The following is a 16,943-nucleotide window of genomic DNA, read 5'->3' on the forward strand; positions in this document are numbered from 1 at the left end:
ATGAGATGGTGGTAGACAGCTTCCAAAGATCCCAGTGCCTGGTGAAGGCACAAAACCCAAGGCCAAGAGAGCCCCTGGGATTTTAAAAACTAAAGTTGGGAAAGAGAAGCTCTTTCCTCCTCTTGGTTGGAGAGTGTGACAATGGCCCCTGCCATATGCAGACGCCCGAGGGAGCAGAGATGGGAGAAAGAATCTCTGTGTTGATGAGACCAGTTCCAATCCACAAGGCCTCTGGCTTTTCCTGGTTTCTGCAGCATTTCATACCGTTTACAACCTTCTCCAGGAAACTTCCAATTAATCCCTCTTTGAACTTAAGATAGTTTGGGGAGGGTTTCTGTTACTTGTAACCAGGATTCTGGACTAATAGCTCCTAAACACTTCCAGCCTGTGTCTTATCCAACTCTGCCACGAACACCTTAGTTCAGGTCCTCATCACTTCTCACTGGACTAGATCAACAACCTAATGGGTCTCCTGTCCCCAGTCCTGCCCTTGCATCTAGCATCCATAATACAGTAGCCAGAGGGACCGCATCACTCTCCCGCTGCTGGAGAGTGGCTCCAGCATCAATACGGGCAAAATCTAACTTCCTTAACAGAGGACACTCAGCTCTCTACAATCAATCTTCCTCTCCAGGCAAGCAACATTTCATGCTCTGACTATATGGAAATACTTGGGCTATGGCTTAGACAGACAGACAGACACACACACACACACACACACACACACCTCAATGCTGAACTGATTGGTAAGCAGGATATATTCCTTTCTGAAAATGTGGAAAACCTGAAGAAATTAAAGAAAAGTGGTTTTCTTTAGGCTCACTTCTAGGCATCAAAGTCATCACACCTATGCCTACATTTGCCTACATTTTATTACACTAAGGATGCTAAATACAGCTACTATAAGATATCTGGTCCCAGATATATTGTATACACAGTAGCAAGAAACTGAAGGAGAGAATCAATGACCCTAACTAAAAGTTCTGATTGTTACCCACCTTTGTGAATTGAGCACAACACTTTGAATATACTAAAATCCACTGAGTGGTATACTTTAAATGGGTGAACTTCATGATATGTGAATTATATCTCAATAGAGCTGCTTAAGTGTCCACTCTTCAGTGAGGCATTCTCACCCAGATACAGGAGACTACTCCTTCCTGCCTTCTGTGGACCTCCACTGTCCTCTGTGGATGCTTCTAGCTTGGCATGTGAGCTCTTGTTCACATGAGGATAGGGCCATGTCTCACTCACCTCTGGATCCCCAAGCCCAATCAAGTGCTCAGTACATACAAAACACTTAAAAATGTTCACAGAATGACGCATGAAGTTTGAGCTAGGCAGAACACTGAAAGACATTTTTCTAATTTAGAAAAAAGCACATTCGGTATTAGGTTAGGAAACTTGGTCTTCTCACTTTGAATTAGCTGAGAATATTTGAAAAACATGAAAGATATTTAAAACCTCTAACCCACGGTATAGTTAACAGCTGACCATTTAATTTTGCACCAATTTTTAAAATGAGAGATGTGTAGAAATAAGGTGTGATTTTTTTAACTTACAGAAAATCTCAAACAGAGACAAGACTACATAAGCAACCAAAGAGAAATAGATAAGCTGGTCTTCATGAAAATTATAAACTTCTTCAAAGAACATTTTAAAAAAAGTGAAAAGACAATTCACAGAATGGGAGGACATTTTTACAATTCATATATCTGATAAGGACATATGCGGGGGGGGGGTTCATCTAGAATATACAAGGAAATCCTATAACTCAACAATAAAAAGACAACCCAACTTTAAAAATGGGAAAAGAATTTGAATAGGTATTTCTCTAAAAAAGATAAACAAGTGGACAAGAAGCACATAAAAAGATGTTCAACGTCATTAGCCATTAGGGAAATGCAAATCAAAACTACGAGATACCACTTTACACCCACTGGAATGGCTACTATGAAAAACAAAACAAAACAAAAAATAACAAGTGTTGGCAAGGATGTGAAGAAACTGGAATCCTCTAACACTGCTGATCAGAACGTAAAATAGTACAGCCACTTTGGAAAACAGTTTGGCAGTCCCTCAAAAAGTTAAATATAGAATTACCATGAGACCCAGCAATCCTACTCCTAGGTATAAATCCATGAGAAACGACAGCAGATGTCCACCCAAAAAACCTGTGCATGAATGTTCACAGCAGCATTATTCATAATAGCCGAAACATGGAAACCACCTAAGTGGCCATCAAGGGATGAATAAACAAAATGTATATCTCCGTGCCACAGAGTTATTCCGCAACAAAAAAGAATGAGTTCTGATACATGCTACAACACAGATGAACCTCAAAAACATGCTAAGTGAAAGAAGCCAGACACAAAAGGTCACACATATTTTACGATTCCATTTATATGACATACTCTAAATAAGCAAATCCATAGACACAGAAAGTAGAATGGTGGCTGCCACGGGCTAACGAGAGAGGGAAGAATGGAAAGTGACTGCTACTGGGCCTGGGGTTTCTTTATGGGGTGATGAAAGTGTTCTGGAATTAGACAGTGGGGATCCGTGCACAATTCTGTGAATATACTAAAATCCACCGAATTCTATGCTTTAAACGGGTGACCTTTACGGTATGTGAATTACATCTCAATAGAACCGTTACCAAAAAAAATTACTGCACAAAATCATATAGTGACACCTCTGTGTAGGGGTCTGATTGAATCACTTTGCCTGCTACAGGATAACCTGTCATAAAAGAAAACAAAAAAACACACAATCTGTTCAAACGAGGAAATGATTTATTTTCCTACCACCAAATCCCTACAATGACCAACCATGATATCAAATCCAAAGTAAAAAGAGGAAAGAACGAAAGAGCATACTGCAATTCTCTGGCAGGTATGAAATGGAATTAACCAAAGACTGTACAAAGAAAAATGTTTATCAGAACCACTCACTTCCCTTTGATTACACAGATTTAAACAAGTCCAAGTCCTTTTTAACTCATGAGAAAATGTGCCAGCTTCTTTATTAGCACAGAGCAAGGAAAAACAAGCATTCTCTCCTATAACAAAAGTAACATCCCACAGAAGGTCTGTTTGTACTTGGTCGTCGTGAACCTTTCATCTCAGAGCACTGCTAAATTAAACAAGCCTATGTTGTATTGAACACAATGAGCCAGATACCCTGGCAGGCTCCTAAACTTTACCAGTTAATGTTGAAGAACATTAGAAATAAAAAGGAGGGTAAGAACGATGGTGATGGTGGTAATAAAGCAGCTGTGTCTTCATTCCACCCAACATTTCACTAATCTACAATAATGGAAACATTCTAACAACTGTGAGACCCTTTTCTCTGTTGGTGAACACAAGAAGAGCCAGAGAGATCTGGATTCAAGTCATTGCTTTGTTTTTCTTTTAAGCATACTAGCTGAGTGCCGAAGGACAAATCTCATAACCAAGGCCTTCTATTCTCTAAAACTGGAGTGACTGTATCTAGCCTCAGAGAGTCATTAGAGAACAAAATGAGAGAATACACACAAGAGGTAGAGTTCAATGCTCTATATGTACATCCCCACCATAAATATCCTCACTGCTCTCAACTCTTCAATGCAAATACTGATTCTGGAGCTTATATCACAGTGTAAGTAATTGACATCAACCTTTCTTTTCTACCCCAAGGACATCTAAGCAACCGAAATATCCTATGAAAATTCCATATTGAATAAATTATTCCCCCTCCCATATAACTGAAAGTAAGAAAGCCATCAATAAAGTCTGTTTTAAATGTATTAAATCAGGGCACGACACAAAGCATTCATTCACCTAAGAGGTATTTAAAAGCAATGAACTGAGAGAGACACACCAAGAGAAACACTTACTATGAGAGACAAATGCCTATTTTCCAGTGCAATAATTGGTAACCTTTCTATAAAGATTGATGCAATCTGATTATAATTCCCAAGTGTCAGTAATCAGTTCTTAAGGTAAAAGAAAAAGGAAGTGGGATGGTTTCAAGCGCTCCAGAAAAGATGTAGGAGGATATCCCTTCCCACTGACAGCAATTAACGTTTGAGTGATGGCTGCTAGAACATTCAGACTGAAAAACTTTGTTACATTAGAATAGACTGAAATCTACTTAAAACAAAACTTACTGGGTTTAGCAGACACAAACATAACCCTCACCATGAACTAGGTGTCCTCTCTGAACAAACTGGAACGAAGGTATAAAGCTTGCATGGACTTCCCATATTTGTCATCCCAGTGCTAGAATATGCCATACTCCCATGCTGGAAGTCTACTTAAAGAGAGCATCTAGACTCTGCACCGGTAGACAGTCAGACTCCCTCTGCCCAGCTCCAGACAATGTTCCATCACACCACAACACCAGGAAAAGTTTCTAGGGTTAGCAAGGAGGGAAATGTCTCAAGGGCAATGGGACATTCGGAGGCTGGAGATAGCTATTCCTGGAGAGTTTCCCTAAGCACCACATTCATTATGGAACTTGTGGCCCAAAGCTATTGTTCTCTACCCCTCTTTCCAAAACTCTCCCCTTAAGACTCAGAGTTTAATAAAACCTCTCTGGAGGCTTCCCTGGTGGCGCAGTGGTTAAGAATCCACCTGCCAATGCAGGGGACACGGGTTCAAGCCCTGGTCCGGGAAGATCCCACATGCTGCAGAGCAACGAAGCCCATGCGCCACAACTACTGAGCCCACGTGCCATAACTACTGAAGCCCATGCGCCTAGAACCTGTGCTCCACAAGAGAAGCCACCTCAATGAGAAGCCCGTGCACCACCACGAAGAGCAGCCCCCACTTGCCGCAACTAAAGAAAGCCCGTGCGCAGCAATGAAGACCCAACGCAGCCAAAAATAAAATATAAATAAAATAAATAAAAAATAAAACATTGATCTCACAAGTGAGAAATAATACAGTCCTCTAAAAAAAACAAAACAAACAACAACAAAAAAAACCAAAACAAACAACAACAACAAAAACCTCTGTGAGAGACCAACTTATTACAGATACTACAGGAGTAAGGCCAGAGTGCTGCCTTTGCTAGGGAGCTGTTATCTATATCGCATATAAGCACTTAACAAGTTTTTTGCCCTCCTACTGCAGTTCAGTACTCTCACCCTGACAATGAAACAGTTTCACCTAAATATTCTACCACCACACACCCTGTATATGAAGACAGAATTTCTCCTCTTTCTAACTTTCCAATTAAATAACCACTTACACTGCCAGTCTAAACTTTAACCTTTATGCCTAAAATAGGAGGAAACTTGCAAATGCACAGAATCCAACCCATTAAATACGTAAGAATGTCTTGAAATCTGTTTAAATACAGTATAAAAATGTTTACAAATGCAGCTAAAAGGAGAAGTAAATGATAAAGTCTTAAGTTTAATTAAGACTCCAGTTTTACTACTACTAGTAATGCCTCACTGTCCAGGAGTATTTTTAGAATTGGGGTTTTAAAGCCTGCAATTAAAGAAATTAACTCATCAGTGAAATGAAAGCTACAATATAAGCAAATCCCTATACTACTGCAGAAGAGAGATATAAGAACCCAGAACTTTGGGTATTTTAGAAAACGAACACAGGATCATACCGTTCGCCACAATATGATATCAGAGGGTAAAGTCCAGGAAATCTAATTAATTTAGACCCTACTAATGAAGACTCAATAATTTCCTTTCAAGTCTACCTAGATTTAACTTTAGACTATTTATTAAGGAAGGAGTTGCTAAGAAAATTAAAGTACAAATAAAAATTGCTAGGGGATTATTTAATAAGTTAAATTTTTCTACATGCAATAACTGCTGCTAAAATACTGATTAAAACTAGCACATGCATTCTTTAGAATCCCATACTCTAGTGGAAACAAAATGTATGAAACAAGAGTCCTCAACATTGCTTTAATCTATTAGATAATTGTTTCATTCTCTCTGTTTATTTTGGCTGTGAAAAACTGGTTATGCGTCAGAAAAGCTTAATAGGCGGGATACTTAACAAAGATTTACACATTCTTCTTAATGGCTAGCAATCTATTTATCTACTTTTATTTTTAATAAATGCTGAATCTCAATTAAAATATAACTCAATTTCTCTCCATTATAATTTAAAATATATTTGGGGACATTTACTTCATCCTTGTCTTCAAATAACATAACTGAAAGATATTCCCATGTCTGTAATATGAAACACAAATAGCGTTCTTTAATAAGATCTAGTACCTGACCTACTTCACTTACTTTGCCCTTAACAGCAACAAGAAAAAACAGACAAAAAAGCAGATTTAAAACACAGCAGTATATGTGATTCTGCAAAGAAACCCGACAGAATCCAAATCAACAGTCCAAACAAAACATCACAAAATGTTATGGTAGCAAGTGTCACTACAATTATGCATGTCTAGATTTAGATGCATTTAAAAATCACAGACGCTAGTTTTATTCTCCAAGAAATTAAATTTCTTAATTAAAATTTCAGGCACTTCTCATTTACATCTTAATTCTAACTTAACAATGATGATATTCACCAATCATTAATTCCTTCAAAAACGATCTGAGTGTCTGCCATGTACGTGCCAAATATCACATTAGTTGCTGGATGTAAGATGGTGAATAAAACACACTTGGTCCCAGCCTCAACAATGTTAACTTGGAGTGAAAAGTAAAGCACCCACATGAAAGGCATTCTATAAGATGCATTTTATGTCAAGGAAAAAGAGATGAATTTTAACTGGCTTTTTGTTAAGTCAAAGAACGAACAGTAGGTCAATAACAAAGTTGGTATCTGTTCCATGTGAGACCTTCCTTAGGTAACCCTTATTTGATTGAAATAAAATCTAAAACAAACATAAAATTAGATCTCACATTCATATCAGAAACTGGCAAAATCCTTTGGACAGATGAGACTCAACATCAATATTCATAGGTTTACATGTAAATACATATTCACATAACTCAGTAATACTCTGTTATCACCTAAATTTGTAAATCACATTCTGTATGCTATTCTACAATTGGTATTCATGTTTGAAAGATGTTAAGAAGTTAGTTTTTAAAGCTTCTTTAAGGTCCACTGTAAGTGAATAAAAAACAAAGGTATTACTCTCTATAAAGGAAAACTTTCAGTATCCAAGACAATTAGTTAGTTGCCAATAATTTCAAATTATTTATAATGAGTTAATCAGGGCAACAGACCTAGAAACAAAGAACTCAACATATTTTAACATTTTCATCATATTTAAAGTCCAAGAGAGTGTCTCACTTACACATAAGAATCACAGGTATGTGCTCGATGAGGAAATTCTTTATGTAAGACTATCAAATCAAAGAGGTCTTTAAAACATATAAGGTTTACTCCAGTCAAAAACCCTGCTATCTCAAAAAAGATACTGGGGTTTCCCTGGTGGTGCAGTGGTTAAGAATCCACCTGCCAATGCAGGGTACATGGGTTCGATCCCTGGTCCAGGAAGATCTCCCATGCCGCGGAACAACTAAGCCCGTGCGCCACAACTACTGAGCCCACGTGCCACAACTACTGAAGCCCGCGCACACAGAGCCCATGCTCCGCAACAAGAAAAGCCAGCACAATGAGAAGCCCGGGCATCGCAACAAAGAGTAGCCCCTGATCGCCGCAACTAGAGAAAGCCCGTGCGCAGCAACGAAGACCCAATGCAGCCAAAAATAAATAAAGGAATAAAATTAAAAAGAAAAAAAAGATACCATTTTTTTCTCCTATTGGACTGGCAAGGATTAAAAAGATGAACAAAACTCAGTGTGGGTAGTTATACTTCTAAGAAGATAAATGAACATGTATACAATGATTTAAGTACAGGGTTAATCAACACACTATTATCCACTAGAAACAGTCTAAATGGTCATCAAAGGAATGATTCAATAAAGTATGGTGCCTCTAAAACAATGGAATATTACATGGTCAGTAAAATGATCATATATGATTATGCATGTCTCTTAACAATTCATGTGTAGAGATATATAAAAATATTGTTGCATTTAAAAATGACCACCATATACAGTGTACACCAATTTATTTAAAGATTTGTATATAAATACTTCTATATTCATAGATAAATTTCTAAAAGGATTTTCACCAAAATATTAATATTAATGGCAGCCATTTCTGGGTGGCAGGAATTAGGTGTCATTGAGGGAGGTTTTTTCTTACTATTATAATAAGAAAATAAACAACACATTTTCACTTAAGAAAATAAAGTGTTGCAATCTCACCAAGTGGCTTCAAATCCCTTCAACTCCCTACTTTAAAATCAAAGTTTTCACTGAATGTTGCAAGTATATGTAATCACCAAACAGCTTATGGATTTCCACCTGTGGGACCTCCTTCTCAGCACCATGCTTTAAAACAATGAGATGATGGAAATTTAAAGATTCATGTCAAAGAAGTAAGGAAGCCAAATGACCTTATTCAAACAGCCCACATTCCTGGCATCTACCTTAAGAACCTCAGGTTCTATGAACTTAAACACTCCTAAAACAATCTCCCTCTTACATCTTAAGAAAGCAGGCTATGGAGAGGAATTTTTAAAAAATAAGAGACATTTCCTTTAAAAAAATTAAATCATAAAAAACTTACCTCAGTAAAAATATTTAATTATTTTCCTGTCTTACATTCTCTTTCTTAGCACCTTTACTGTGAACCTAGGGGGGAAAAAAGTTAAAATTACTTTTAATTGAACATCTACTCATGCCAGGCAGGGTGGTCAGAGAAAGCCTCCTGGAGCACATGAAGTCTGAGAGGAATCGGAAAGAATAAAATACAAGTTACTAAAATGGCATGGCTGGGAAGGAAAATGAGCAGGTGTAAGTGGAATTAAATAACTTTTCTTAAATGGTTGGAGGACCTACACATGACTGTATCCAACCTTGCAACAGGTGAAAAGCTGGGTTGCTAGACTTGGAACACCTGCATCTGAGTCTCAGCTCTACCACTTCCTAGCTTGTCTGATGTTGAGCAAGTCCATAAACCCATGTGCCTCGGTTTCCCCACGTGCATAATAACAGGATCCAACTCACAGGACTGCTGAGGGTTATGTGAGATAATCCACATTGGGGACTTCAAAACAGTTCCTGTAACATAATAAATGTTCAATGAACATCAATTTTCGCTTTTATTATTACATGTTCTTATATAAAATAAATCCATTTGCCTCTCACCACCTCCACCACCACCATTATTATTACTGTTACTATTATTATTGAGAAGCGGCATAAGCCTTATCTTCAAGGGGTTTACAATGTACTGGGTGACAGATAAATTACCCAGACACATAATACGAGGCAAAAGAAAGATCAAAGTCAATTATTCATTTACTTATTTTAAAATATCTGAGTGTCTGTTCTTTGCCAGGTATTCTGTATTCTTTGGTGGACATGAGGGACATAGTTTCTCTCCTCACAGTTTCCAGTCCATCAAGGCCAAGCTATAGGACCGACAAGCTACACATGGAGACAGATCGTGTTTTTTACTGGGTGCAGGGCAGCACATATCTAAACTGGTAGAATTAGGTAGCAGAACATTCTGGGTGGAAGGGATGGCATTATAGGAAACACGGGGCCTTTGGGGAAAGCTAAGCAACCTCCGGTCAGGGTGCATCGGAGAGGGCAAGCAGCAGCAAGGCTAGAAAGGCAGGCAGGAGGGGCCTCAAATACGGGGCTGAGTTTGTTCTCTTAGTATATTGATTATCCTGCTCCGAGTGAATCACAACTTGCTTTTAACTTCAAGTCTAGCATCATTTTATCATTTTTCTTCTTTTCTTTGTCTTTTAAAGGTGAGAGGGGAAAGAGGAAGAAAAACAGCACAGCAACCTCAATCTATGTTGCCGCTGGCAGTGATGGTGGTGGAAGTGGCACTAAGTGATGAGTCCCAAGCTCTTTTTAATTCTCCCAACATTCTTACCAAGCCAGAAATGTTCCTTTTACTGATTAGAAAACTGAGACTCAGAGTAGTCAAATAGATCCCCAGATGTCCACAGAGCTCATAAATGCAGCCACAGAATTTAACTGTAAGCCTGACTCCCAAGGCTTTCTTTTCTTTTAGGCAAAAATGTATAAAGGATTCTGCAGAATTTAACATCTGTTAAAAACTACTTAGAACTTCAGGGTATATAAACTTCTGTACTTACACAGAAATAAACAGCCTTCATACAAACAATCAAAACCACTTACAGGGACTTCCCTGGTGGCGCAGTGGTTAAGAATCCGCCTGCCAGTGCAGGGGACACGGGTTCGAGCCCTGGTCCGGGAAGACCCCACATGCCACGGAGCAACTAATCCCGGGTGCCACAACTACTGAGCTTGAGCTCTAGAGCCCACGAGCCACAACTACTGAGCCCACATGCCACAACTACTGAAGCCCGCATGCCTAGAGCCTGTGCTCCACAATAAGAGAAGCCACTGCAATGAGAAGCCAGCACACTGCAACAAAGAGTAGCTCTCGCTCAATGCAACTAGAGAAAGCCCGCGCACAGCAACGAAGACCCAATGCAGCTCCAAAAAAAATTAATTTAAAAAACAAACCTTAAAAAAAAAAACCACTTAGAAAAGATAAAGGAAAAGAAGATCTCACAAAAATATATATATATACATACATGTATATGTGTGTGTGTGTGTGTATATATATATATATATATATATACACACACACACACAATAAATTTAATAAGAAATGGGCAAAACCTATACGAGAAAAACTTGAAAATGCTCCAGAAGGATTCGGGAGTAAAACCAAACAAATGAAAAAATACACAATGTTCCTGGATAGGAAAATTCAATATCCGAAAGATATCAATTCTCCCTATGTTAGTTTACAAATTTAACACGATCTCAATTTGCCTAAGTTCTTTTTCTTCTGGAACTGACAAATGATTCTAAAGTTCACATGGAAAAATAAACAAGCAAGAATTGCCAGGAAAACAAAGGGCAACAGGCGAAACTAGTTTTACAAGGCATTAAGACATTTTATAAAACCAATAATGTGTACTTGTGCAGGAATACAAAGACTTAATGGAATAGAACAGAAAGTCCAGAGATGCACCCCAATACATCTGAAAATTCAGAATATAATGAAGGTGTATTGTATTCTGAAACAAATGGGTAAAGATAACTGGTAGCCATATGGAAAAAGTTGAATCTATATATCACTCCTGAACACCAGAATAAATTTTAAATGGATCAAAGGTTTAAGTGTAAAAATGAAACCATAAAAGAAAAAAACACTGAAAGAAAAAAAATGGGCCAAATCCAAATTCTTGGAGGCCTTTCCGTGACTCAAAATCCAGACACCATAAAATATTAACTACTTAAAATTTAAAGAAAAAACTTAAAAGCCTTCTCTATACCAAAATACTTGACAGCAATTTTTTTTAAAATGACAATCTTGAGGAAATTGCAACTCACATCACAAAGGGCTAATCTCTCTAATTTATAAATTCCTAGAAATTGATAAGAAAAATGTGATCCAAAAGAAAAACGCAGAAAGGGCATGAACAGATGGTTCATAGAAAAAGAAACAGAAACAGCCTTTAAGCACGTGAAAAGATGCTCAGCCTCACTCACAATCAAAGTAATGCACATTAATACCACGAGTAACTTTTCACCTTTCAGACTGATACAAATCCAAAGGTTGGTAAACACTCTATTGGGAGAGGCTATGGAGACAGGTACTCTAGTGCATTACTTGCAGGAGTTCAAAATTGTACAACCCTGAAAGAGGGCAGCATTTATCAAAATTATAAATGCATTGCTCACTGACCCAGTAATCCCACTTCTGGAAAGATATCCCACAGATACACTTCACATATACGAAATGATATGTACACAAGTTTATTCACCACAGGCTGTGACTGGAAGAGACTGGAAAACACTCAAGTATCCATCATTTATTGGGATACTTCATCATTTATTGGGGCTACTTAATAAACTCTGGCACAGGCCACACAATGGTATATTCTGCATCTGTTAAATAAATGTTTTCTATATACTAATGTAGAAAGATACTAAAGGTATAATAACTGAAAAAAAAAACAGGGTCAGAATAATTTACATTTTATATAAAAAGGAGGGGATATATAGAGTATACTGGGATCTGCTTGTATCTACACAAAGAAACAGTAGACATCTATAGGAAACAAATAGAAAAAATTATCCGTGGCCAAAGGGAGCATATTAGACCAAGACAGAGTTGGAAATTAGACTCCTCAGAATACTCCATTTTAGTTTTTGAACCACATGAACATTTTATATATACAAAAAGAATTTTAAAGTGTTAAAAGTATAACTCACAGGACGAAGAGAAAGAGAACTACTTATCACCTAGAGTCAAAATCCAACATGCATTAAAATAGAATTTTTTCCTAAATTAGGAGTTTGGGATTAACAGATACACACTACTATATATAAAAAAGATAAACAACAAGGACCTACTGTATAGCACAGGGAACCATATTCAATACCTTGTGTAACCTATAATGGAAAAGAATCCGAAAAAGAATATATATATATATATATATGTGTACATATGTATATATGTGTGTATGTATAACTGAATCACTTTGCTGTACACCTGAAACTAACACATTGTAAATCAACTATACTTCATTTTAAAAAGTAATAGTAAATAAAAATGAAAGAATTTTTCTCTGAAATTAGATATTAACAAGCAAGATTAGTGTGGCCATCACTAAAAATCATACAAGACAATCTGATTTTTTTTCTTTAATCAAGCTAAAGCACAAGATTATAATAATCTATAAAACCGCTATTTGGGGGGCAAGGAATCAGAAGAGAGAATAGGAAAGCGCAACGAGGATGCTTTAGCCTAATGCTTCTCAAAGTATGGTCCCTGGACCAGCAGCATCAGCATTACCTGAGAACCTGTTAAAAATGCAAATTCTCAAGCCCCAGCCCAGACCTACTGAACCAGAAACTCTGGGAGTGGTAGGGAGTAATTCTGGTAATACACACTCAAGTTTGAGAGCCAGTGATCTGATCCAATGCTTCTTACACATCCTCATGCATCACTTGGAGGAGGATATTGTTAAAAAGCAGATTCTGGTTCAGTAAGTCTGGGGTGAGCCCCTGAGTCAGCATTTCAAACCAGCTCCAGGAAGCTGCTGATGTGCTGCTGGTTTGGGGAGTGCACTTGCGAAGAAAAGCTCAAATCCACCTGGGGAAGAAGGTATGTAGTCTTCACGTGGCTGAGTTTCCTATGAAATTTGCCCTCAGTAGCAGAGTCCATACACAGGTTTCCAGGGTGGGAGACATCATGTAGCCTCCCATATAAATTCTGTCTTTAACTCGGACTAAATACATTTTCAAGCATATGTCTTATTAAAATAACAGTGAATTGTTGAAATTCAATTTAAGGATGTCTCGTTTGAGACGACTTTCATTTATAAGTGGACCCACAAACCTTCCAGAATGGGGAAAAAAAACCCAAGAAGGCATATTCATACATCTGCCTGGTTATACTGTCTGATTAACTTTATTTCAAACACATTAACCATACCATCTGCTCTCCATGAAAAATCACCAGTTTGTTTCCTTCTAAACATTTTGAAAATGGTTCTTATATTTACAAACACTGACTCTCCATTTGTTTTACATGGGGGGAAAATCTTTAAAGGCATCTTCCAAGTAAAGAATTCTAGTTGAGATGGAAGGACCTGGAACTGTTACGTATCTTCATTTTGCAAGTCATCCTTTGTATAAAGTTTTTGGTGTTAAACATTAATCAATGTGCTGAAATTTCTACATATCCCTATCTTACGGCATCTATCAATAAGACGCCATCATTTCCAGACACTATCATTTTATGTACCACTAAGAAAGAACAAAAGTTGCCAATTAAACCATCACTTGTCAATTTTAAGATATAGTCCATCTCAGATATGCATCTTAAAAAATATATCAAGGAAATAGCTTAATTATAAATCTCAGAGATATGCATGTAATAAATTATGCATTTTCATCCACAGAGGCATGGATTTTCGTCCATACGACAATTTGTCCCACGCCTAAACACTGGAACGGTTTCAACTTCCATGCAATATTATTTGGTTCATTTTTGTACATATGAGTATTTTTTTAAAAGGTAGTGATTAAAAAAGAGTGACCTCTTTTTACCCTGGAACATGATACTGCTTGCACAAAGTAATACAAATTAATCACTCAATTTGGATAATTTTCCAATCCAAAAGTATTCAATGTAGCTATCTCTAGGCTATTTATTTATTTTCCCCCCATAATAGGTGTTTAATGAGTGAGTAAATAATGTCCCCCTGAAAAGACCCCCACCCCAATTAAAGGCCAACTGCACTAACACTTCAGGGTTGAAACCCTGCTTCCTTCCTGCTAGGAGGTGCCATGTCATTTATTGAAACAAAACAAAAACAAAACAAAACAGGGCAAACACATTTCTTAATAAGTGCAGTTTGTGAGAGCGCACTTGTGATGGGTCAAGGGGAAGTAAAAATAATCAGAGGATCACTGTAAGAAAAACCTTTAGGTCTGGCACCTGGGAGACCACTGGAGAGGAGGCAGTGGGAGAAACTTCATGTTCTGAAAGGAAGGAGCCCCCCAACTCCCTTCTTCCCTCTCACCCGATTAATCCCACCAGAAACTACCAAGATGCCCGGATAAAAGGTTTCAAGTTCAATAGTCACACTCTCTCCAAATACAAAAAGCAGGTACAAAATACATCCTTCTTTTCTGACAAAAGCCTTTACTTACATGCTTGTTTCCATAGCACCTTTCAAAAGTAACAAGCAATGAACAATAAACGAACATCTTATAGCAAAGAAGCAATTTATCTATCCAAGGAAAAGGAAAAATAAACTTCCTTTGTAGATTTAACAAAAGTTGAAGAAATTCATCATGTTACACTGTAGCTATATAATAGTCGGAGATGAACTTTCTCAACTCAATTTGCATTTTCCCCATAGCAGCAAGACTAACAGTTTCAAATGAAAAGAATTTCTAATGAATCATATTAGGAGGACTGAGGACAATATGATTATAGGTCATTTTAGTTTTCACCCTTGTACAATATGCATTGACCAAATTCTCTAACATGGATATTAGTTAAGTAGAAGGAAAGAACAGGGAAAAAATGTTCCCAATAAAAATTGTTTGTCAGTTAAATTCTGCCCCCCTCCCTGTTATAACTGACTAGACAACGACGACTGTTTTTTAGAGTGGATCTCAAAGGAGCTAGTACGGTCCTCTAAGAGACATGTTTAGTTATCAAGTGACTAGGGCACACCACTGGCATTTAGTGTCTGGAAGCCAGGATGCTTGAACTTCTCACAATGCATGGGACAGAGCTACATAATGAACATTTATCCTGGTCCTGAGAATCGTTTCAATGACCAGCCAGATTTATCACGGTAACTGGCGTTACTTTAGAACACAATACTAAACAGTTTTCACAAGAAACTATGGAAAAACCCCAGTAATTCAGGGGAAGGTAGCTAACGTGAGGGAAGTTGAGATTGAATAATAACTCGTGCCTGAAAATTAGCGACCATTTCCTCACACCATGCATTATCTCAACATATAATTGCATCACAATACTGATCATACCTACACTACTAAGTAACATACTGGCACCGAATCAAACACAAAGCAAAACAAACAAACAAACAAAACCTTTCAATCTAGCTAATATTTTATTCATTATTATCAGTGATAAGCGGTAGGAATCCAGCATGGTGCCTCGAAGCAGCCAGTACCTCCAAGCTTGTGGCACAAAAGCTGCCCTACAATGTCGTTTGAAAACGTGGCGTTCACGGAGGGGTTATATTAATATTATTTACATGTTGACTGAGATAGTCTGTACTTTACCTTGGCATGTTATTCCTAATTCAACCCGGACTTGTTTCTCTCTTCATTATCATAAAAAGTTTATCCCAACACTTAGGCGTCCCCTACCTCTGTGTCTATCTATCTCTCTGATCTTTCCTTTTCTTGTATGAAATAGCTTCTGATATTTTTACCTCTCTTCAGGCCAAGCTTATTCACTAGAAGCAGGTACAGCACAGCAGTATGTGCTAGATGTGATATGGCAATGCACGTCATATATTGTTCTCCTTTTACTTCTCCCTTACATTTAAATCGGAGCATCACACTGATTTTCAATTATGTATGTAGGTAGGTTACATTACCGACGAAGTTCATTTCAGAGCTGTAATGGGGGCTTTACAAACTTCTGCTGCAAGTGGGAGGAGCCTTGGTCTGACAAAGTTGAGCACCACTGCTCCGAAGAGTGGAATCACGTGCTTAACCAAAAACAAACTTGAAAAGTTTCCTTTGCTTAAAGCAAGCCCTGGGCTGCAATATTCCACTTCCATTCGATCTGACGCCCCACCCCCGACACACACCGCTGCTTTTAAGCCCACTTCTGCCCTCACACAGGGCCAAACAAAAGTTATTGACCATTTCGGGAGCAGGGACCCTTTTGGGAAATCGACAAAAGCCAAGGACTCTCACCCAATAAACTCATATGCCATGCTGCATTCAAGCAGGGGGAGGGGGTCCCCAGACACACCCTCTGCAGCCCAATCGGGACCGGAGGAGTAGAACTCGAGCCCTAAAACCCAGCGAGTGGGGGTGGGGAGAAGGATGGGAGGCAAGTACGGGGCGGGGCGCTGGACTCGCTGTGCCAGGGCTTAAACCCCTACTCTACCGTGTCCCAGCACGGAGACCCTGGGCAGGGCGCTTCACCTCTCCGTGCAGCCCAGCAGTGGAACCGCGTAAGCGCGGGCAGACGGTTAAGGCTCAATAAATGGTGTTGCCGCGGGCAGCAGCGCCGCGTCCACGGCGCCAACCCGCCGCCGGGGGAAACTGAGGTGCGCCTCGCGGTTGCACCCGCGTGCGGGGACTGGCTGCGAGGAGACTG

At 38.5% G+C, this 16,943-nt stretch overlaps 1 protein-coding gene across 2 annotated transcripts in view; it reads right to left on the reverse strand.

Moving 5' to 3' along the window:
• MRTFB (myocardin related transcription factor B) overlaps nucleotides 1-16,943 on the reverse strand; it is a 201,373-nt gene that overhangs the window by 184,297 nt on the left and 133 nt on the right. For both annotated transcript variants that reach the window (XM_024744478.1, XM_024744479.1), the window contains exon 2: nucleotides 8,622-8,686. The gene's annotated coding sequence lies outside the window, so the exon portion shown is untranslated. The remainder of the gene's footprint in view (nucleotides 1-8,621; nucleotides 8,687-16,943) is intronic.

This window comes from Neophocaena asiaeorientalis, unplaced genomic scaffold, assembly GCF_003031525.2.
Source record: "Neophocaena asiaeorientalis asiaeorientalis breed wild unplaced genomic scaffold, Neophocaena_asiaeorientalis_V1.1 scaffold91, whole genome shotgun sequence".
Taxonomy (NCBI): Eukaryota; Metazoa; Chordata; class Mammalia; order Artiodactyla; family Phocoenidae; genus Neophocaena; species Neophocaena asiaeorientalis.